Here is a 23,323-nt window from a genome sequence, read left to right on the forward strand (position 1 = left end):
AACAGGTAGGTGATCATTCAGTTTCTATACATGTATTGATTTTCTTTGTTCTCTTCCAGGTTTAGAGGATGCCATTACTCCTTCCCTCCCTGATGGTGCATCTGTCCATCAAGGTTCCATCCATCTGCCACTGTGCATGGCTCGCTGTCTATCTGTTTGCTACTGTGTAACAGGTAGGTGATCATTCAGTTTCAATACATGTATTGATTTTCTTTGTTATCTTACAGGTTTAGAGGATGCCATTACCCCTTCCCTCCCTGATGGTGCATCTGTCCATCAAGGGTCCATCCATCTGCAACTGTGTACGGCTCGCTGTCTATCTGTTTGCTACTGACTAACAAGTAGGTGATCATTCAGTTTCTATACATGTATTGATTTTCTTTGTTGTCTTACAGGTTAAGAGGATGCCATTACCCCTTCCCTCCCTCATGGTGCATCTGTCCATCAAGGTTCCATCCATCTGCCACTGTGTATGGCTCGCTGTCTATCTGTTTGCTACTGTCTAACAGGTAGGTGATCATTCAGTTTCTATACATGTATTGATTTTCTTTGTTGTCTTACAGGTTTAGAGGATGCCATTACCCCTTCCCTCCCTCATGGTGCATCTGTCCATCAAGGTTCCATCCATCTGCCACTGTGTATGGCTCGCTGTCTATCTGTTTTCTACTGTCTAACAGGTAGGTGATCATTCAGTTTCTATACATGTATTGATTTTCTTTGTTGTCTTACAGGTTTAGAGGATGCCATTACCCCTTCCCTCCCTGATGGTGCATCTGTCCATCAAGGTTCCATCCATCTGCCACTGAGTACGGCTCGCTGTCTGTCTGTCTGCACCTGTCAAACAGGTAGGTGATCATTCAGTTTCTATACATGTATTGATTTTCTTTGTTGTCTTACAGGTTTAGAGGATGCCATTACCCATTCCCTCCCTGATGGTGCATCTGTCCATCAAGGGTCCTACCATCTGTCACTGTGTACGGCTCGCTGTCTATCTGTTTTCTACTGTCTAACAGGTAGGTGATCATTCAGTTTCTATACATGTATTGACTTTCTTTGTTGTCTTACAGACTTTCAGGACTCCAAGACCCTCCCCCTCCTTCCTAATGGTGGATCCATCAAACAAGTGTCTGTCAATTGCAACTATTTGTGTGACTCGATCTTTCTAACTACAAGTGTTTTAGAGTTAGTTTATCATTCAGTTTCTATACATGTATTGACATTTTTTTTTTTGTCTTACAGGTTTAGGACCTTCAGAGCCCCTCCCTCCTTGACCGTAGATTCAGCCACCATCAATCTGTCCATCTGCAGCTGTGTCTGGCTCACTGTCTATTGTTCTGCAACTGTGTAAAAGGTAAGTGATATTTCAGTTTCAAAACCTGTATCGATTGTCTTTGTTATCTATTAGTTTCTGAGGATGCCAATACCCCTTCCCTTCCTGATGGTGCATCTGTCCATCAAGGTTCCATCCTTCTGCCACTGTGTATGGCTCGCTGTCTATCTGTTTGCTACTGTCTAACAGGTAGGTGATCATTCAGTTTCTATACATGTATTGACTTTCTTTGTTGTCTTACAGGCTTTCAGGACTCCAGGACCCCCCCCATTCCCCATGCCTCACCGTCTATTGTCCTGCAACTGTGTAAAAGGTAAGTGATCTTTCAGTTTCAAAACCTGTATTGACTGTCTTTGTTGTCTTTCAGGTTCCGAGGATGCCATTACCCCTTCCCTCCCTGATGGTGCATCTGTCCATCAAGGTTCCATCCATCTGCCACTCTGTATGGCTCGCTGTCTATCTGTTTTCTACTGTGTAACAGGTAGGTGATCATTCAGTTTCTATACATGTATTGATTTTCTTTTTTGTCTTAAAGGTTTAGAGGATGCCATTACCCCTTCCCACCCTGATGGTGCATCTGTCCGTCAAGGGTCCATCCATCTGTCACTGTGTACGGCTCGCTGTCTATCTGTTTGCTGCTGTCTAACAGGTAGGTGATCATTCAGTTTCTAAACATGTATTGACTTTCTTTGTTGTCTTACAGGCTTTCTGGACTCCAGGACCCCCCCATTCCCCATGCCTCACTGTCTATTGTCCTGCAACTGTGTAAAAGGTAAGTGATCTTTCAGTTTCAAACCCTGTATTAATTTTCTTTGTTATCTTTTAGGTTCTGAGGATGCCAATACCCCTTCCCTCCCTGATGGTGCATCTGTCCATCAAGGGTCCATCCATCTGTCAATGTGTACGGCTCGCTGTCTATCTGTTTTCTACAGTCTAATAGGTAGGTGATCATTCAGTTTCTATACATGTATTGATTTTCTTTGTTGTCTTACAGGTTTAGAGGATGCCATTACCCCTTTCCTCCCTGATGGTGCATCTGTCCATAAAGGTTCCATCCATCTGCCACTGTGTATGGCTCGCTGTCTGTCTGTCTGCACCTGTCTAACAGGAAGGTGATCATTCAGTTTCTATACATGTATTTATTTTTTTTTGTTATCTTACAGGTTTAGAGGATGCCATTACCCATTCCCTCCCTGATGGTGCATCTGTCCATCAAGGGTCCATCCATCTGTCACTGTGTACGGCTCGCTGTCTATCTGTTTTCTACTGTCTAACAGGTAGGTGATCATTCAGTTTGTATACATGTATTGATTTTCTTTGTTGTCTTACAGGCTTTCAGGACTCCAGGACCCCCCCCCTCCTTCCTAATGGTGGATCCATCAAAGAATTGTCTGTCCATTGCAACTATTTGTGTGACTCGATATTTATCCTACTGCAAGTGTGTAAGAGTTAGTTCATCATTCAATTTCTATATATGTATTGACTTTTTTTTGTCTTACAGGTTTAGGACCTTCTGAGCCCCTCCCTCGCTGACCGTAAATCAAGCCTCCATCAATCTGTCCGTCTGCAGCTGTGTCTGGCTCACTGTGTATTGTTCTGCAACTGTGTTAAAGGTAAGTGATCTTTCAGTTTCAAAACCTGTATTGACTGTCTTTGTTGTCTTTCAGGTTCCGAGGATGCCATTACCCCTTCCCTCCCTGATGGTGCATCTGTCCATCAAGGTTTAATCCATCTACCACTTTCTACGGCTCGCTGTCAATCTGTTTGCTGCTGTCTAACAGGTAGGTGATCATTCAGTTTCTATACATGTATTGATTTTCTTTGTTGTCTTATAGCTTTAGAGGATGCCATTACCCCTTCCCTCCCTGATGGTGCATCTGTCCGTCAAGGGTCCATCCATCTGTTACTGTGTACGGCTCGTTGTCTATCTGTTTTCTACTGTCTAACAGGTAGGTGATCATTCAGTTTCTATACATGTATTAATTTTCTTTGTTGTCTTTCAGGTTCTGAGGATGCCATTACCCCTTCCCTCCCTCATGGTGCATCTGTCCATCAAGGGTCCATCCATCTGCAACTGTGTACGGCTCGCTGTCTATCTTTTTGCTACTGACTAACAGGTAGGTGATCATTCAGTTTCTATCCAGGTATTTATTTTCTTTGTTCTCTTCCAGGTTTAGAGGATGCCATTACCCCTTCCCTTCCTGATGGTGCATCTGTCCATCAAGGTTCCATCCTTCTGCCACTGTGTATGGCTCGCTGTCTATCTGTTTGCTACTGTCTAACAGGTAGGTGATCATTCAGTTTCTATACATGTATTGACTTTCTTTGTTGTCTTACAGGCTTTCAGGACTCCAGGACCCCCCCCATTCCCCATGCCTCACCGTCTATTGTCCTGCAACTGTGTAAAAGGTAAGTGATCTTTCAGTTTCAAAACCTGTATTGACTGTCTTTGTTGTCTTTCAGGTTCCGAGGATGCCATTACCCCTTCCCTCCCTGATGGTGCATCTGTCCATCAAGGTTCCATCCATCTGCCACTCTGTATGGCTCGCTGTCTAACTGTTTTCTACTGTGTAACAGGTAGGTGATCATTCAGTTTCTATACATGTATTGATTTTTTTTTTGTCTTAAAGGTTTAGAGGATGCCATTACCCCTTCCCACCCTGATGGTGCATCTGTCCGTCAAGGGTCCATCCATCTGTCACTGTGTACGGCTCGCTGTCTATCTGTTTGATGCTGTCTAACAGGTAGGTGATCATTCAGTTTCTAAACATGTATTGACTTTCTTTGTTGTCTTACAGGCTTTCTGGACTCCAGGACCCCCCCATTCCCCATGCCTCACTGTCTATTGTCCTGCAACTGTGTAAAAGGTAAGTGATCTTTCAGTTTCAAACCCTGTATTAATTTTCTTTGTTATCTTTTAGGTTCTGCGGATGCCAATACCCCTTCCCTCCCTGATGGTGCATCTGTCCATCAAGGTTCCATCCATCTGCCACTGTGTATGGCTCGCTGTCTATCTGTTTGCTACTGTGTAACAGGTAGGTGATCATTCAGTTTCAATACATGTATTGATTTTCTTTGTTATCTTACAGGTTTAGAGGATGCATTTTCCCATTCCCTCCCTGATGGTGCATCTGTCCATCAAGGGTCCATCCATCTGTCACTGTGTACGGCTCGCTGTCTATCTGTTTTCTACTGTCTAACAGGTAGGTGATCATTCAGTTTGTATACATGTATTGATTGTCTTTGTTGTCTTACAGGCTTTCAGGACTCCAGGACCCCCCCCTCCTTCCTAATGGTGGATCCATCAAAGAATTGTCTGTCCATTGCAACTATTTGTGTGACTCGATATTTATCCTACTGCAAGTGTGTAAGAGTTAGTTCATCATTCAATTTCTATATATGTATTGACTTTTTTTTGTCTTACAGGTTTAGGACCTTCTGAGCCCCTCCCTCGCTGACCGTAAATCAAGCCTCCATCAATCTGTCCGTCTACAGCTGTGTCTGGCTCACTGTGTATTGTTCTGCAACTGTGTTAAAGGTAAGTGATCTTTCAGTTTCAAAACCTGTACTGACTGTCTTTGTTGTCTTTCAGGTTCCGAGGATGCCATCACCCCTTCCCTCCCTGATGGTGCATCTGTCCATCAAGGTTTAATCCATCTACCACTTTGTACGGCTCGCTGTCAATCTGTTTGCTGCTGTCCAACAGGTAGGTGATCATTCAGTTTCTGTACATGTATTGATTTTCTTTGTTGTCTTACAGGTTTAGAGGATGCCATTACCCTTTCCGTCCCTGATGGTGCAGCTGTCCATCAAGGTTCCATCCATCTGCCACTGTGTATGGCTCGCTGTCTATCTGTTTGCTACTGTGTAACAGGTATGTGATCATTCAGTTTCAATACATGTATTGATTTTCTTTGTTGTCTTACAGGTTTAGAGGATGCCATTACCCCTTCCCTCCCTCATGGTGCATCTGTCCATCAAGGTTCCATCCATCTGCCACTGTGTATGGCTCGCTGTCTATCTGTTTACTACTGTCTAATAGGTAGGTGATCATTCAGTTTCTATACATGTATTGATTTTCTTTGTTGTCTTACAGGTTTAGAGGATGCCATTACCCCTTCCCTCCCTGATGGTGCATCTGTCCATAAAGGTTCCATCCATCTGCCACTGTGTATGGCTCGCTGTCTGTCTGTCTGCACCTGTCTAACAGGAAGGTGATCATTCAGTTTCTATACATGTATTTATTTTTTTTTGTTATCTTACAGGTTTAGAGGATGCCATTACCCATTCCCTCCCTGATGGTGCATCTGTCCATCAAGGGTCCATCCATCTGTCACTGTGTACGGCTCGCTGTCTATCTGTTTTCTACTGTCTAACAGGTAGGTGATCATTCAGTTTGTATACATGTATTGATTTTCTTTGTTGTCTTACAGGCTTTCAGGACTCCAGGACCCCCCCCTCCTTCCTAATGGTGGATCCATCAAAGAATTGTCTGTCCATTGCAACTATTTGTGTGACTCGATATTTATCCTACTGCAAGTGTGTAAGAGTTAGTTCATCATTCAATTTCTATATATGTATTGACTTTTTTTTGTCTTACAGGTTTAGGACCTTCTGAGCCCCTCCCTCGCTGACCGTAAATCAAGCCTCCATCAATCTGTCCGTCTACAGCTGTGTCTGGCTCACTGTGTATTGTTCTGCAACTGTGTTAAAGGTAAGTGATCTTTCAGTTTCAAAACCTGTACTGACTGTCTTTGTTGTCTTTCAGGTTCCGAGGATGCCATCACCCCTTCCCTCCCTGATGGTGCATCTGTCCATCAAGGTTTAATCCATCTACCACTTTGTACGGCTCGCTGTCAATCTGTTTGCTGCTGTCCAACAGGTAGGTGATCATTCAGTTTCTGTACATGTATTGATTTTCTTTGTTGTCTTACAGGTTTATAGGATGCCATTACCCTTTCCGTCCCTGATGGTGCAGCTGTCCATCAAGGTTCCATCCATCTGCCACTGTGTATGGCTCGCTGTCTATCTGTTTGCTACTGTGTAACAGGTAGGTGATCATTCAGTTTCAATACATGTATTGATTTTCTTTGTTGTCTTACAGGTTTAGAGGATGCCATTACCCCTTCCCTCCCTCATGGTGCATCTGTCCATCAAGGTTCCATCCATCTGCCACTGTGTATGGCTCGCTGTCTATCTGTTTACTACTGTCTAATAGGTAGGTGATCATTCAGTTTCTATACATGTATTGATTTTCTTTGTTGTCTTACAGGTTTAGAGGATGCCATTACCCCTTCCCTCCCTGATGGTGCATCTGTCCATAAAGGTTCCATCCATCTGCCACTGTGTATGGCTCGCTGTCTGTCTGTCTGCACCTGTCTAACAGGAAGGTGATCATTCAGTTTCTATACATGTATTTATTTTTTTTTGTTATCTTACAGGTTTAGAGGATGCCATTACCCATTCCCTCCCTGATGGTGCATCTGTCCATCAAGGGTCCATCCATCTGTCACTGTGTACGGCTCGCTGTCTATCTGTTTTCTACTGTGTAACAGGTAGGTGATCATTCAGTTTGTATACATGTATTGATTTTCTTTGTTGTCTTACAGGCTTTCAGGACTCCAGGACCCCCCCCCTCCTTCCTAATGGTGGATCCATCAAAGAATTGTCTGTCCATTGCAACTATTTGTGTGACTCGATATTTATCCTACTGCAAGTGTGTAAGAGTTAGTTCATCATTCAATTTCTATATATGTATTGACTTTTTTTTGTCTTACAGGTTTAGGACCTTCTGAGCCCCTCCCTCGCTGACCGTAAATCAAGCCTCCATCAATCTGTCCGTCTGCAGCTGTGTCTGGCTCACTGTGTATTGTTCTGCAACTGTGTTAAAGGTAAGTGATCTTTCAGTTTCAAAACCTGTATTGACTGTCTTTGTTGTCTTTCAGGTTCCGAGGATGCCATTACCCCTTCCCTCCCTGATGGTGCATCTGTCCATCAAGGTTTAATCCATCTACCACTTTCTACGGCTCGCTGTCAATCTGTTTGCTGCTGTCTAACAGGTAGGTGATCATTCAGTTTCTATACATGTATTGATTTTCTTTGTTGTCTTATAGCTTTAGAGGATGCCATTACCCCTTCCCTCCCTGATGGTGCATCTGTCCGTCAAGGGTCCATCCATCTGTCACTGTGTACGGCTCGTCTATCTGTTTTCTACTGTCTAACAGGTAGGTGATCATTCAGTTTCTATACATGTATTAATTTTCTTTGTTGTCTTTCAGGTTCCGAGGATGCCATTACCCCTTCCCTCCCTCATGGTGCATCTGTCCATCAAGGGTCCATACATCTGCAACTGTGTACGGCTCGCTGTCTATCTTTTTGCTACTGACTAACAGGTAGGTGATCATTCAGTTTCTATCCAGGTATTTATTTTCTTTGTTCTCTTCCAGGTTTAGAGGATGCCATTACCCCTTCCCTTCCTGATGGTGCATCTGTCCATCAAGGTTCCATCCTTCTACCACTGTGTATGGCTCGCTGTCTATCTGTTTGCTACTGTCTAACAGGTAGGTGATCATTCAGTTTCTATACATGTATTGACTTTCTTTGTTGTCTTACAGGCTTTCAGGACTCCAGGACCCCCCCCATTCCCCATGCCTCACCGTCTATTGTCCTGCAACTGTGTAAAAGGTAAGTGATCTTTCAGTTTCAAAACCTGTATTGACTGTCTTTGTTGTCTTTCAGGTTCCGAGGATGCCATTACCCCTTCCCTCCCTGATGGTGCATCTGTCCATCAAGGTTCCATCCATCTGCCACTCTGTATGGCTCGCTGTCTATCTGTTTTCTACTGTGTAACAGGTAGGTGATCATTCAGTTTCTATACATGTATTGATTTTCTTTTTTGTCTTAAAGGTTTAGAGGATGCCATTACCCCTTCCCACCCTGATGGTGCATCTGTCCGTCAAGGGTCCATCCATCTGTCACTGTGTACGGCTCGCTGTCTATCTGTTTGATGCTGTCTAACAGGTAGGTGATCATTCAGTTTCTAAACATGTATTGACTTTCTTTGTTGTCTTACAGGCTTTCTGGACTCCAGGACCCCCCATTCCCCATGCCTCACTGTCTATTGTCCTGCAACTGTGTAAAAGGTAAGTGATCTTTCAGTTTCAAACCCTGTATTAATTTTCTTTGTTATCTTTTAGGTTCTGAGCATGCCAATACCCCTTCCCTCCCTGATGGTGCATCTGTCCATCAAGGGTCCATCCATCTGTCAATGTGTACGGCTCGCTGTCTATCTGTTTTCTACAGTCTAACAGGTAGGTGATCATTCAGTTTCTATACATGTATTGATTTTCTTTGTTGTCTTATAGGCTTTCAGGACTCCAGGACCCCCCCCTCCTTCCTAATGGTGGATCCATGAAAGAAGTGTCTGTCCATTGCAACTATTTGTGTGACTCGATATTTTTCCTACTGCAAGTGTGTAAGAGAGAGTTCATCATTCAATTTCTATATATGTATTGACTTTTTTTGTCTTACAGGTTTAGGACCTTCTGAGCCCCTCCCTCGCTGACCGGAAATCCAGCCTCCATCAATCTGTCCGCCTGCAGCTGTGTCTGGCTCACTGTGTATTGTTCTGCAACTGTGTAAAAGGTAAGTGATCTTTCAGATTTAAAACCTGTACTGACTGTCTTTGTTGTATTTCAGGTTCCGAGGATGCCATCACCCCTTCCCTCCCTGATGGTGCATCTGTCCATCAAGGTTTAATCCATCTACCACTTTGTACGGCTCGCTGTCAATCTGTTTGCTGCTGTCCAACAGGTAGGTGATCATTCAGTTTCTGTACATGTATTGATTTTCTTTGTTGTCTTACAGGTTTAGAGGATGCCATTACCCTTTCCGTCCCTGATGGTGCAGCTGTCCATCAAGGTTCCATCCATCTGCCACTGTGTATGGCTCGCTGTCTATCTGTTTGCTACTGTGTAACAGGTAGGTGATCATTCAGTTTCAATACATGTATTGATTTTCTTTGTTGTCTTACAGGTTTAGAGGATGCCATTACCCCTTCCCTCCCTCATGGTGCATCTGTCCATCAAGGTTCCATCCATCTGCCACTGTGTATGGCTCGCTGTCTATCTGTTTACTACTGTCTAATAGGTAGGTGATCATTCAGTTTCTATACATGTATTGATTTTCTTTGTTGTCTTACAGGTTTAGAGGATGCCATTACCCCTTCCCTCCCTGATGGTGCATCTGTCCATAAAGGTTCCATCCATCTGCCACTGTGTATGGCTCGCTGTCTATCTGTTTGCTACTGTGTAACAGGTAGGTGATCATTCAGTTTCAATACATGTATTGATTTTCTTTGTTGTCTTACAGGTTTAAAGGATGCCATTACCCCTTCCCTCCCTGATGGTGCATCTGTCCATAAAGGTTCCATCCATCTGCCACTGTGTACGGCTCGCTGTCTGTCTGTCTGCACCTGTCTAAGAGGTAGGTGATCATTCAGTTTCTATACATGTATTTATTTATTTTTGTTGTCTTACAGGTTTAGAGGATGCCATTACCCATTCCCTCCCTGATGGTGCATCTGTCCATCAAGGGTCCATCCATCTGTCACTGTGTACGGCTCGCTGTCTATCTTTTTTCTACTATCTAACAGGTAGGTGATCATTCAGTTTCTGTACATGTATTGACTTTCTTTGTTGTCTTACAGGCTTTCAGGACTCCAGGACCCCCCCCCCCCTTCCTAATGGTGTATCCATCAAACAAGGGTCTGTCCATTGCAACTATTTGTGTCACTCGATATCTATCCGATTGCAAGTGTGTAAGAGTTAGTTCATCATTCAGTTTCTACACATGTATTGACTTTTTTTTTGTCTTACAGGTTTAGGACCTTCTGAGCCCCTCCATCGCCGACCGTAGATCCAGCCTCCATCAATCTGTCCATCTGCAGCTCTGTCTGGCTCACTGTGTATTGTTCTGCAACTGTGTAAAAGGTAAGTGATCTTTCATGTTCCAAGGTTGCCATTACCCCTTCCCTACCTGATGGTGCATCTGTCGATCAAGGTTCCATCCATCTGCCACTGTGTACGGCTCGCTGTCTTTCTGTCTGGACCTTCTGAGCCCCTCCCTCGCTGACCGTAAATCCAGCCTCCATCAATCTGTCCGCCTGCAGCTGTGTCTGGCTCACTGTGTATTGTTCTGCAATTGTGTAAAAGGTAAGTGATCTTTCAGATTTAAAACCTGTATTGACTGTCTTTGTTGTCTTTCAGGTTCCGAGGATGCCATTAACCCTTCCCTCCCTGATGATCCATCTGTCCATCAAGGTTTAATCCATCTACCACTTTCTACGGCTCGCTGTCAATCTGTTTGCTGCTGTCTAACAGGTAGGTGATCATTCAGTTTCTATACATGTATTGATTTTCTTTGTTGTCTTATAGCTTTAGAGGATGCCATTACCCCTTCCCTCCCTGATGGTCCATCTGTCCGTCAAGGGTCCATCCATCTGTCACTGTGTACGGCTCATTGTCTATCTGTTTGCTACTGTCTAACAGGTAGGTTGATCATTCAGTTTCTGTACATGTATTGATTTTCTTTGTTGTCTTACAGGTTTAGAGGATGCCATTACCCCTTCCCTCCCTGATGGTGCATCTGTCCGTCAAGGGTCCATCCATCTGTCACTGTGTACGGCTCGTTGTCTATCTGTTTTCTACTGTCTAACAGGTAGGTGATCATTCAGTTTCTATACATGTATTAATTTTCTTTGTTGTCTTTCAGGTTTAGAGGATGCCATTACCCATTCCCTCCCTTATGGTGCATCTGTCCATCAAGGTTCCATCCATCTGCCACTGTGTATGGCTCGCTGTCTATCTGTTTGCTACTGTCTAACAGGTAGGTGATCATTCAGTTTCTATACATGTATTGATTTTCTTTGTTGTCTTACAGGTTTAGAGGATGCCATTACCCCTTCCCTCCCTGATGGTGCATCTGTCCATCAAGGTTCCATCCATCTGCCACTGTGTACGGCTCGCTGTCTGTCTGTCTGCACCTGTCAAACAGGTAGGTGATCATTCAGTTTCTATACATGTATTGATTTTCTTTGTTGTCTTACAGGTTTAGAGGATGCCATTACCCATTCCCTCCCTGATGGTGCATCTGTCCATCAAGGGTCCTACCATCTGTCACTGTGTACGGCTCGCTGTCTATCTTTTTTCTACTGTCTAACAGGTAGGTGCTCATTCAGTTTCTATACATGTATTGACTTTCTTTGTTGTCTTACAGACTTTCAGGACTCCAAGACCCTCCCCCTCCTTCCTAATGGTGAATCCATCAAACAAGTGTCTGTCAATTGCAACTATTTGTGTGACTCGATCTTTCTGACTACAAGTGTGTTAGTTAGTTTATCATTCAGTTTCTATACATGTATTGACATTTTTTTTTTGTCTTACAGGTTTAGGACCTTCAGAGCCCCTCCCTCCTTGACCGTAGATTCAGCCACCATCAATCTGTCCATCTGCAGCTGTGTCTGGCTCACTGTCTATTGTTCTGCAACTGTGTAAAAGGTAAGTGATATTTCAGTTTCAAAACCTGTATCGATTGTCTTTGTTATCTATTAGTTTCTGAGGATGCCAATACCCCTTCCCTTCCTGATGGTGCATCTGTCCATCAAGGTTCCATCCTTCTGCCACTGTGTATGGCTCGCTGTCTATCTGTTTGCTACTGTCTAACAGGTAGGTGATCATTCAGTTTCTATACATGTATTGACTTTCTTTGTTGTCTTACAGGCTTTCAGGACTCCAGGACCCCCCCATTCCCCATGCCTCACTGTCTATTGTTCTGCAACTGTGTAAAAGGTAAGTGATCTTTAAGTTTCAAAACCTGTATTGACTGTCTTTGTTGTCTTTCAGGTTCCGAGGATGCCATTACCCCTTCCCTCCCTGATGGTGCATCTGTCCATCAAGGTTCCATCCATCTGCCACTCTGTATGGCTCGCTGTCTATCTGTTTTCTACTGTGTAACAGGTAGGTGATCATTCAGTTTCTATATTTGTATTGATTTTCTTTGTTGTCTTACAGGTTTAGAGGATGCCATTACCCCTTCCCTCCCTGATGGTGCATCTGTCCATCAAGGTTCCATCCATCTGCCACTGTGTATGGCTCGCTGTCTATTTGTTTACTACTGTCTAACAGGTAGGTGATCATTCAGTTTCTATACATGTATTGATTTTCTTTGTTGTCTTACAAGCTTTCAGGACTCCAGGACCCCCCCATTCCCCATGCCTCACTGTCTATTGTTCTGCAACTGTGTAAAAGGTAAGTGATCTTTCAGTTTCAAAACCTGTATTAATTTTCTTTTTTATCTTTTAGGTTCTGAGGATGCCAATACCCCTTCCCTCGCTGATGTTGCATCTGTCCATCAAGGTTCCATCCATCTGCCACTGTGTATGGCTCGCTGTCAATCTGTTTGCTACTGTCTAACAGGTAGGTGATCATTCAGTTTCTATACATGTATTGATTTTCTTTTTTGTCTTAAAGGTTTAGAGGATGCCATTACCCCTTCCCACCCTGATGGTGCATCTGTCCGTCAAGGGTCCATCCATCTGTCACTGTGTATGGCTCGCTGTCTATCTGTTTGCTACTGTCTAACAGGTAGGTGATCATTCAGTTTCTATACATGTGTTGACTTTATTTGTTGTCTTACAGGCTTTCAGGACTCCAGGACCCCCCCTCCTTCCTAATGGTGGATCCATGAAACAAGGGTCTGTCCATTCCAACTATTTGTGTGACTCGATATCTATCTGATCGCAAATGTGTAAGAGTTAGTTCATCATTCAGTTTCTGTACATGTATTGACTTGTTTTTGTCTTACAGGTTTAGGACCTTCTGAGCCCCTCCCTCGCTGACCGTGAATCCAGCCTCCATCAATCTGTCCGTCTGCAGCTGTGTCTGGCTCACTGTGTATTGTTCTGCAACTGTGTAAAAGGTAAGTGATCTTTCAGTTTCAAAACCTGTATTGACTGTCTTTGTTATCTTTTAGGTTCTGAGGATGCCAATACCCCTTCCCTCCCTGATGATCATTCAGTTTCTATACATGTATTGACTTTCTTTGTTGTCTTACAGGTTTAGAGGATGCCATTACCCCTTCCCTCCCTGATGGTGCATTTGTCCATCAAGGGTCCATCCATCTGTCACTGTGTACGGCTCTCTATCTATCTATTTGCTACTGTGTAACAGGTAGGTGATCATTCAGTTTCTATACATGTATCCTTACTCCAGACCTGGTCCTTGGAGGAATCACTGTCTCCGTGTTTAGTTTGTTCTTTCTGCTTTCTATCACTTTCTAGCGCTTTTCCTCGTAACTGCTTTTAGGTTGTGTTTACAGTCCACAGGTTTATTAAAAAAGCGGAGTACCCCACAACAACAACCTTATTTCGGTGCCTAAATCAGCTGAAAGCGGTAAGTTTGTATTTTATTATGGCTGTTGCTGGGCTTTTTGAGTGTGAGAAGTGTGGCATGTTTAGTCTAGACCCTTTTCCCACCGCTAGTGATAATGATAGTGTTTGCACTAAATGTGAGTTAGTTAGCTCTCTGGTGGAAAAGGTGGACCAGTTAGAAAGATAGAGAGCAAGAGTTGCCCCCCGTTGCCTCAGGGAGAGCTAGCACCCCCCCACTCCGGCGTTAGAGCCCTCACAGCGGGGCGAATGGGTGACGTCTCGGCGGCATAGCCGGAAAGCTAAGGCTAATGCTAGCGCAAAGGCCGAAGCTAGCCCACCGGAACACCACGCTCCCCCCCGATTCGCGTGTCAAACAGGTTTGCCCCGCTCAGCGAAACACCCGCTGAGGAGCCTGTTCACAGTACTCTGGTCATAGGAGACTCTATTGTTCGACATGTGAAGATAGCTAGTCCTTTAGGGGCTCCAGCAGTGACCGTTAGCTGTTTACCGGGAGCCAGAGCGCCGGACATTAGCGGCAACCTTAAGCGGCTAGCAAACAGGAGATATTCAAGGATAGTTATTCATGTAGGGGCCAATGATATCCGTCTGCGGCAGTCAGAAATAACTAAGGATAATATTAAAGAGGTGGTTAAACTGGCCCAGACTATGTCCGATGCCGTAATTTGCTCTGGTCCCATCCCAATGAGGCGCGGCGCTGAGTCCTACAGCCGACTCACAGCGCTGAACCGCTGGATGTCCAAGTGGTGTTCCGAAAATCATGTGGGCTTCATAGATAATTGGTTAAAGTTTGAGGGCAAGCCTGGTTTTTTAGGTTGGGATGGTGTCCACCCCACGCGGGAGGGTGCTGCCTTACTTTCGTGCAGCATAGCCCATAGTCTGCTAGTTAGTCGGCAGAGGAGTGTAAAAGGCTGCTGACAATCCAGAGCCGGGACCAGGCCGCAGACAGACCGGCTAAACCGACCGTCTGCGAGCTGCTTTGAGGCGTCACCCAGGTTTCACTGTATTGAGACTGTGTCTGTGCCCCGAATTAAAGCCAAACAGAGAACATCTAGATCAGCTCGTTTTAATCATTTAATCAGTGTTAAAATCTCTCATTTCAACGATAACACCAGCACCTCAGACCTAAAGCTCGGTCTACTTAACATTAGATCACTATCCTCAAAAGCAGTGATCGTAAATGAAATTATATGTGATCAGAAACTAGATGTTTTCTGCCTCACCGAAACCTGGATTAGACCTGATCAATATATAGCTCTAAATGAAGCCACCCCCGCAGGCTATAAATATGTACATAGCCCTAGATTATCAGGCAGAGGAGGTGGAGTATGTATAATCTATCAGAATACACTAGAGATTATTCAAAAACACTGTAACACCTTCACTTCTTTTGAGCTTATCTACATTAATATATCAAATCCGACCACAAATAAAAATGTTTTCTCACTGATTAATATTTATAGGCCTCCAGGGCCCTACTCTGAATTTTTAAAAGAATTCAGTAATTTTTCTGCAGACTTGGCAGTGTGCAGTGACAAAGTTATAATAGTAGGAGATTTTAATATTCACTTTGAAAAAGCAGACGATCCATTAACAAAGGCGTTTGTATCAATTTTAGATTCTGTTGGAATTATACAAAACATAACTGGACCCACACATTACTGTAATCATACCCTAGATTTAGTCCTGACCCTGGGTGTTAGCATTGATCAGCTAAATATTCTACCTCAAAGCTCAGTGATATCAGATCATTATCTAATCTCCTTTGAGCTACATCTAAGGCAAAATGTAAATTCTTCTCCCCAACACTGCCTAAAACGCACAATAACACCAATGACAGCTGTACAGTATACTAAAAATCTCCCACCCCTATCGACCTTAGCTTACACTCCGTCAGACCAAACGGAGCTCGTCAAATTAACAAACGATCCAGAGAATACCCTCCGATCAACCTTAGACAAAGTAGCACCGTTCAAAAATAAAATGATGAGGCAAAAAAGGCTTGCACCGTGGTACAGTGATCAAACTCGTACCTTAAAACAAACAGTGCGGAAACTAGAGCGTAAATGGCGGACGACCAAACTAGAGGTGTTCCACTCTGCGTGGAAGGACAGCCTTAGTCAATATAGAAAGGCACTCATTAAAGCTCGCTCAGTGTATCTGGCCTCGCTGATCGAGAAAAACAAAAACAATCCCAGAGTTCTTTTTAATGAGATCTCTAAACTTACTAAAAGCCAGGCAGATACTCAACCCCAGATCCCAACATCTTTAACTAGTCATGTTTTTATGGACTATTTTAATAATAAAATAGAAAATATTAGACAACAAATCCAACCCTGCTTATTAAATCAAACATGGCCGTCACCCGATGTAGTTGCTTTAGAACAAAACTTAGTTGTAGAACAAAGGCTGGAAGCCTTCTACCCACTTCCACAGCCAGAACTAGAAAAAATTATATCCTCAGCTAATTGTACAACATGTATACTCGACCCGATTCCCTCTAAATTGCTAAAAGAAATTCTCCCAATTATAATCGGACCTCTTTTAACAATTGTAAATTCATCCCTTAGCCTTGGGCATGTACCCCAAACCCTTAAAATAGCAGTTATAAAACCTTTAATCAAAAAAACAAATCTTGATCCTAGCGTATTATCTAATTATAGACCCATCTCAAACTTAACATTCGTATCTAAGATATTAGAAAAAGCTGTGGCCCAACAACTCTGCTTATACCTGAGTAAAAATGGCATGTATGAGAAATTCCAGTCTGGATTTAGACTCAATCACAGCACAGAGACAGCCCTAGTGAAGATTACGAATGATCTCCTTCTTGCCTCTGATCAAGGCTACGTATCTTTATTAGTCCTACTAGACCTTAGTGCAGCCTTTGATACAATAGATCATTCTATATTACTAGAAAGATTAGAGAAAATGGTTGGAATCACAGGGACAGCCCTATCATGGTTCCAATCATATCTAACGGGACGCTTCCAATTTGTAAAGATAAATGATTTATCTTCAAACTACACAGAAGTAAGATATGGAGTTCCGCAAGGCTCAATTTTAGGACCACTATTATTTACATTATACATGTTACCACTGGGCTCAGTTATAAGCAGACATGGCGTTAATTTCCACTTCTATGCAGATGACACACAGCTCTATATATCAGCCAAACCTGACGATAAATTTAGACTACAGAAAATGGAGGACTGTGTAAAGGATATAAAACTCTGGATGTCACAGAACTTCCTTCTCCTTAACAGTGACAAAACCGAAGTTCTCCTTTTAGGTCCAAAAGACTCTAGAAATAAACTATCAGACTTAATGTTAGACTTGGCAGATTCTCCCATCATTCCTGGTTTAGCAGCTAAAAATCAGATTTATCATTTGAGCAACATATAGCTAATATTAGTAGAACAGCCTTTATGCAGCTTAGGAACATCTCCAAACTAAGAAACTCCTTATCACTACAAGACGCAGAAAAGCTAGTACATGCTTTTATTACCTCAAGGCTAGATTACTGTAATGCATTACTGTCAGGTTGTTCCAGCAGGAACCTCAATAAACTTCAGCTGGTGCAAAATGCTGCAGCCAGGGTCCTTACTAAAACTAGAAAATTTTATCATATCAGTCCAGTTCTATCAGCACTTCATTGGCTCCCAGTTAAATTCCGTATTGAATACAAAATTCTTTTATTAACATATAAAGCCCTACATGGCCTCGCTCCTGAGTACCTGCAGGATCTTATAGTATATTACGAACCATCAAGACTACTTAGATCTCAGGGTGCTGGCCTCTTACGCGTTCCCAAAATTCAGAAAACCTCAGCAGGGGGAAGAGCCTTTTCCTATAAAGCCCCCCAGCTCTGGAATAACCTTCCAGATAATGTTCGGGACTCAGACACAGTCTCAATCTTTAAATCTAAACTGAAAACTTATATGTTTAGTTTAGCTTTTGGTAATTAATGTTTCTTAGATAAGGGCTGCAGGTCCAGGGGTTCGCGGACCCAGGGAATTGTAGTACTCTGAGATGCTGGAGCTGTCGTCTCGCTGCTTACACGCGATCACTCAGGTTTGTTGACGGTGGAGCAGATAGATGCTGGTGTTCTCAGGGTACGCCCGTGTCCGTGTTACCTTCTGGCTCTCTCCTTTTAATTATGCTGTGATAATCAGACCTGCTGGAGTCATCAGACATAGCCAGATGCTGATGATCAACATTCTCTGCACTCCATAAAATTCCTCTTAGAACTAACTTCTCTCTCTTTACCTTCCCCGAGTAAATGGCCACCCAGCCCGATCTGCAGGAAGATTGCCCGCTGAGGTCCCCTCTACCTGCATCTAACCAGCTGCCACCTACCAGTCCAGCCAGCGGGTCCCCCCCCCCAACCCACCACCACCCATGGCTCACCCGCCAGCCGCTGCTGCCTGTTTGGTGGCCGTGCTGAAACCTAGATGGACTCGTGCCTGTCTGACACTATTAATATCACAAACTATTAACTTTCTGTTGTACCTGGTTTGGTAATTTTTATCATTAATGTTTAAAACAGTCTGGCCAGAGGAGGATGGGTCCCCCTTGTGAGTCTTGGTTCCTCCCAAGGTTTCTTCCTCCAGCTCTGAGGGAGTTTTTCCTTGCCACTGTCGCCGTTGGCTTGCTCACGGGGGTCTTTGACGCTTCATGTTATTTCTTCTTTCTTCTCTGTCTCTGTTCTTTATTAAGTAATAATTATGTAAAGCTGCTTTGTGACGACAACAGTTGTAAAAAGCGCTAAACAAATAAATTTGACTTGACTTGACTTGACTATTGATTTTCTTTGTTGTCTTACAGGCTTTCAGGACTCCAGGACCCCTCCCCCCTCCTTCCTAATAGTGGATCCATTAAACAAGTGTCTGTCCATTGCAACTATTTGTGTGACTCGATCTTTCTGACCGCAAGTGTGTAAGAGTTAGTTCATCATTCAGTTTCTATATATGTATTGATTTTCTTTGTTGTCTTACAGGTTTTGAGGATGCCATTACCCCTTCCCCCCCTGATGGTGCATCTGTCCATCAACGGTCCATCCATTTGTCACTGTGTACGGTTCGCTGTCTATCTGTCTGCTACTATCTAACAGGTAGGTGATCATTCAGTTTCTATACATGTATTTATTTTCTTTGTTGTCTTACAGGTTTAGAGGATGCCGTTACCCCTTCCCCCCCTGATGGTGCTTCTGTCCATCAAGCGTCCATCCATTTGTCACTGTGTACGGTTCGCTGTCTATCTGTCTGCTACTATCTAACAGGTAGGTGATCATTCAGTTTCTATACATGTATTGATTTTCTTTGTTGTCTTATAGTTTTAGAGGATGCCATTACCCATTCCCTCCCTGATGGTGCATCTGTCCATCAAGGGTCCATCCATCTGTCACTGTGTATGGCTCGCTGTCTATCTGTCTGCACCCTTCTAACAGGTAGGTGATCATTCAGTTTCTATACATGTATTGATTTTCTTTGTTGTCTTACAGGTTTAGAGGATGCCATTACCCATTCCCTCCCTGATGGTGCAGCTGTCCATCAAGGGTCCATCCATCTGTCACTGTGTACGGCTCGTTGTCTATCTGTTTGATACTGTCTAACAGGTAGGTGATCATTTAGTTTCTATACATGTATTGATTTTCTTTGTCTTACAGGTTTTCAGGACTCCAGGACCCCCCCCCCCCCTCCTTCCTAATGTGTATCCATCAAACAAGGGTCTGTCCATTGCAATGATGTGTGAGGAACTCGCTATCTGTCTGACTGCAAGTGTGTAAGAGTTAGGTCATCATTCAGTTTCTATACATGTATTGACTTTTTTATTTGTATTACAGGTTTAGGACCTTCAGAGCCCTTCCCTCCCTGACCGTAGATCCAGCCACCATCAATCTGTCCATCTGCAGCTGTGTCTGGCTCACTGTGTATTGTTCTGCAACTGTGTAAAAGGTAAGTGATCTTTCAGTTTCAAAACCTGTATTGACTGTCTTTGTTGTCCTCAGGTTCCGAGGATGCCATTACCCCTTCCCTCCCTGATGGTTCATCTGTCCATCAAGGTTCCATCCATCTGCCACTGTGTACAGCTCTTTTTCTATCTGTTTTATACTGTCTTACAGGTAGGCAATCATTCAGTTTCTATACATGTATTGATTTTCTTTGTTGTCTTACAGGTTTAGAGGATACCATTACCCCTTCCCTCCCTGATGGTGCATATGTCCATCAACGGTCCATCCATCTGTCACTGTGTAAGGCTCTCTATCTATTTGCTACTGTGTAACAGGTAGGTGATTATTCAGTTTCTATACATGTACTGATTTTCTTTGTTTTTTTTACAGGCGTTCAGGACTCCAGGACCCCCCCCCCCTCCTTCCTAATGGTGTATCCATCAAACAAGGGTCTGTCCATTGCAACCATTTGTGTAACTCGATATCTATCCGATTGCAAGTGTGTTAGATTTAGTTCATCATTCAGTTTCTACACATGTATTGACTTTTTTTTGTCTTACAAGTTTAGGACCTTCTGAGCCCCTCCCTCGCTGACCGTAGATCCAGCCTCCATCAATCTGTCCGTCTGCAGCTGTGTCTGGCTCACTGTGTATTGTTCTGCAAATGTGTAAAAGGTAAGTGATCTTTCAGTTTCAAAACCTGTATTGACTGTCTTTGTTGTCTTTCAGGCTCCGAGGATGCCATTACCCCTTCCCACCCTGATGGTGCATCCATCTGCCACTGTGTACGGCTCGCTGTCTATCTGTTTGCACCCTTATAACAGGTAGGTGATCATTCAGTTTCTATACATGTATTGATTTTCTTTGTTGTCTTATAGTTTTAGAGGATGCCATTACCCATTCCCTCCCTGATGGTGCATCTGTCCATCAAGGGTCCATCCATCTGTCACTGTGTCCGGCTCGCTGTCTATCTGTTTGCTACTGTCTAACAGGTAGGTGATCATTCAGTTTCTATACATGTATTGACTTTCTTTGTTGTCTTTCAGGCTTTCAGGACTCCAGGACACCACCCGCACTCCGTCTTAATGGTGGATCCATTAAACAAGTGTCTGTCCATTGCAACTATTTGTGTGACTCGATCTTTCTGACTGCAAGTGTGTAAGAGTTAGTTCATCATTCAGTTTCTATACATGTATTGATTTTCTTTGTTGTCTTACAGGCTTAGAGGATGCCATTACCCCTTCATTCCCTGATGGTGCATCTGTCCATCAACGGTCCATCCATCTGTCACTATGTACGGCTCGCTGTAAATCTGTTTTCTTCTGTCTAACAGGTAGGTGATCATTCGGTTTCTTTACATGTATTGATTTTCCTTGTTGTCTTACAGGTTTAGAGGATGCCATTACCCCTTCCCTCCCTGATGGTGCATCTGTCCATCAAGGCTCCATAGATCTGTCACTGAGTATGGCTGTCTATCTATCTATTTGCTACTGTGTAACAGGTAGGTGATCATTCAGTTTCTATACATGTATTGATTTTCTTAGTTTTTTTACAGGCTTACAGGACTCCAGGACCCCCCCCCCTTCTTCCTAATGGTGTATCCATCAAACAAGGGTCTGTCCATTGCAACTATTTGTGTAACTCTATATCTATCCGATTGCAAGTGTGTAAGAGTTAGTTCATCATTCAGTTTCTACAGATGTACTGACTTTTTTTTTGTCTTACACGTTTAGTACCTTCTGAGCCCCTCCCTCGCTGACCGTAGATCCAGCCTCCATCAATCTGTCCGTCTGCAGCTGTGTCTGGCTCACTGTGCATTGTTCTGCAAATGTGTAAAAGGTAAGTGATCTTTCAGTTTCAAAACCTGTATTGACTGTCTTTGTTGTCTTTCAGATTCCGAGGATGCCATTACCCCTTCCCTCCCTGATGGTGCATCTGTCCATCGAGGTTCCATCCATCTGCCACTGTGTACAGCTCGCTGTCTATCTGTTTGATACTGTCTAATAGGTAGGTGATCATTCAGTTTCTATACATGTATTGATTTTCTTTGTTGTCTTACAGGTTTAGAGGATGCCATTACCCATTCCCTCCCTGATGGTGCATCTGTCCATCAAGGGTCCATCCATCTGTCACTGTATACGGCTCTCTATCTATTTGCTACTGTGTAACAGGTAGGTGATCATTCAGTTTCTATACATGTATTGATTTTCTTTGTTTTTTTAATGGCTTACAGGACTCCAGGACACCACCCGCACTCCTTCCTAATGGTGGATCCATTAAACAAGTGTCTGTCCATTGCAACTATTTGTGTGACTCGATCTTTCTGACTGCAAGTGTGTAAGAGTTAGTTCATCATTCAGTTTCTATACATGTATTGATTTTCTTTGTTGTCTTACAGGCTTAGAGGATGCCATTACCCCTTCATTCCCTGATGGTGCATCTGTCCATCAACGGTCCATCCATCTGTCACTATGTACGGCTCGCTGTAAATCTGTTTTCTTCTGTCTAACAGGTAGGTGATCATTCGGTTTCTTTACATGTATTGATTTTCTTTGTTGTCTTATAGTTTTAGAGGATGCCATTACCCATTCCCTCCCTGATGGTGCATCTGTCCATCAAGGGTCCATCCATCTGTCACTGTGTCCGGCTCGCTGTCTATCTGTTTGCTACTGTCTAACAGGTAGGTTATCATTCAGTTTCAATACATGTATTGACTTAATTTGTTGTCTTACAGGTTCAGGACCTTCCGAGCCCCTCCCTCCCTGACCGTAGATCCAGCCACCATCAATCTGTCAACCTGCAGCTGTGTCTGGCTCACTGTCTATTGTTCTACAACTGTGTAAAAGGTAAGTGATCTTTCAGTTTCAAAACCTGTATTGATTGTCTTTGTTATCTTTCAGGTTTCGAGGATGCCATTACCCCTTCTTTCCTGATGGTGCATCTGTCCATCAAGGGTCCATCCATCTGCAGCTGTGTCTGGCTCACTGTCTATTGTTCTGCAACTGTGTAAAAGGTAAGTGATCTTTCAGTTTCAAAACCTGTATTGACTGTCTTTGTTGTCTTACAGGTTTAGAGGATGCCATTACCCATTCCCTCCCTGATGTTGCATCTGTCCATCAAGCGTCAATCCATCTGTCACTGTGTACGGTTCGCAGTCTATCTGTCTTCTACTGTCTAACAGGTAGGTGATCATTCAGTTTCTATACATGTATTGACTTTTTTTTGTCTTACAGGTTTAGGACCTTCAGAGCCCCTCCCTCCCTGACCGTAAATCCAGCCACCATCAATCTGTCCATCTGCAGCTGTGTCTGGCTCATTCTCTATTGTTCTGAAACTGTGTAAAAGGTAAGTGATATTTCAGTTTCAAAATCTGTATTGACTGTCTTTGTTATCTTTTAGGTTCTGAGGATGCCAATACCCCTTCCCTCCCTGATGATCATTCAGTTTCTATACATGTATTGACTTTCTTTGTTGTCTTACAGGTTTAGATGATGCCATTACCCCTTCCCTCCCTCATGGTGCATCTGTCCATCAAGGGTCCATCCATCTGTCACTGTGTACGGCTCACTATCTATCTATTTGCTACTGTGTAACAG

The sequence above is a fragment of the Salminus brasiliensis genome, chromosome 21, assembly GCF_030463535.1.
Source record: "Salminus brasiliensis chromosome 21, fSalBra1.hap2, whole genome shotgun sequence".
NCBI lineage: Eukaryota > Metazoa > Chordata > Actinopteri > Characiformes > Bryconidae > Salminus > Salminus brasiliensis.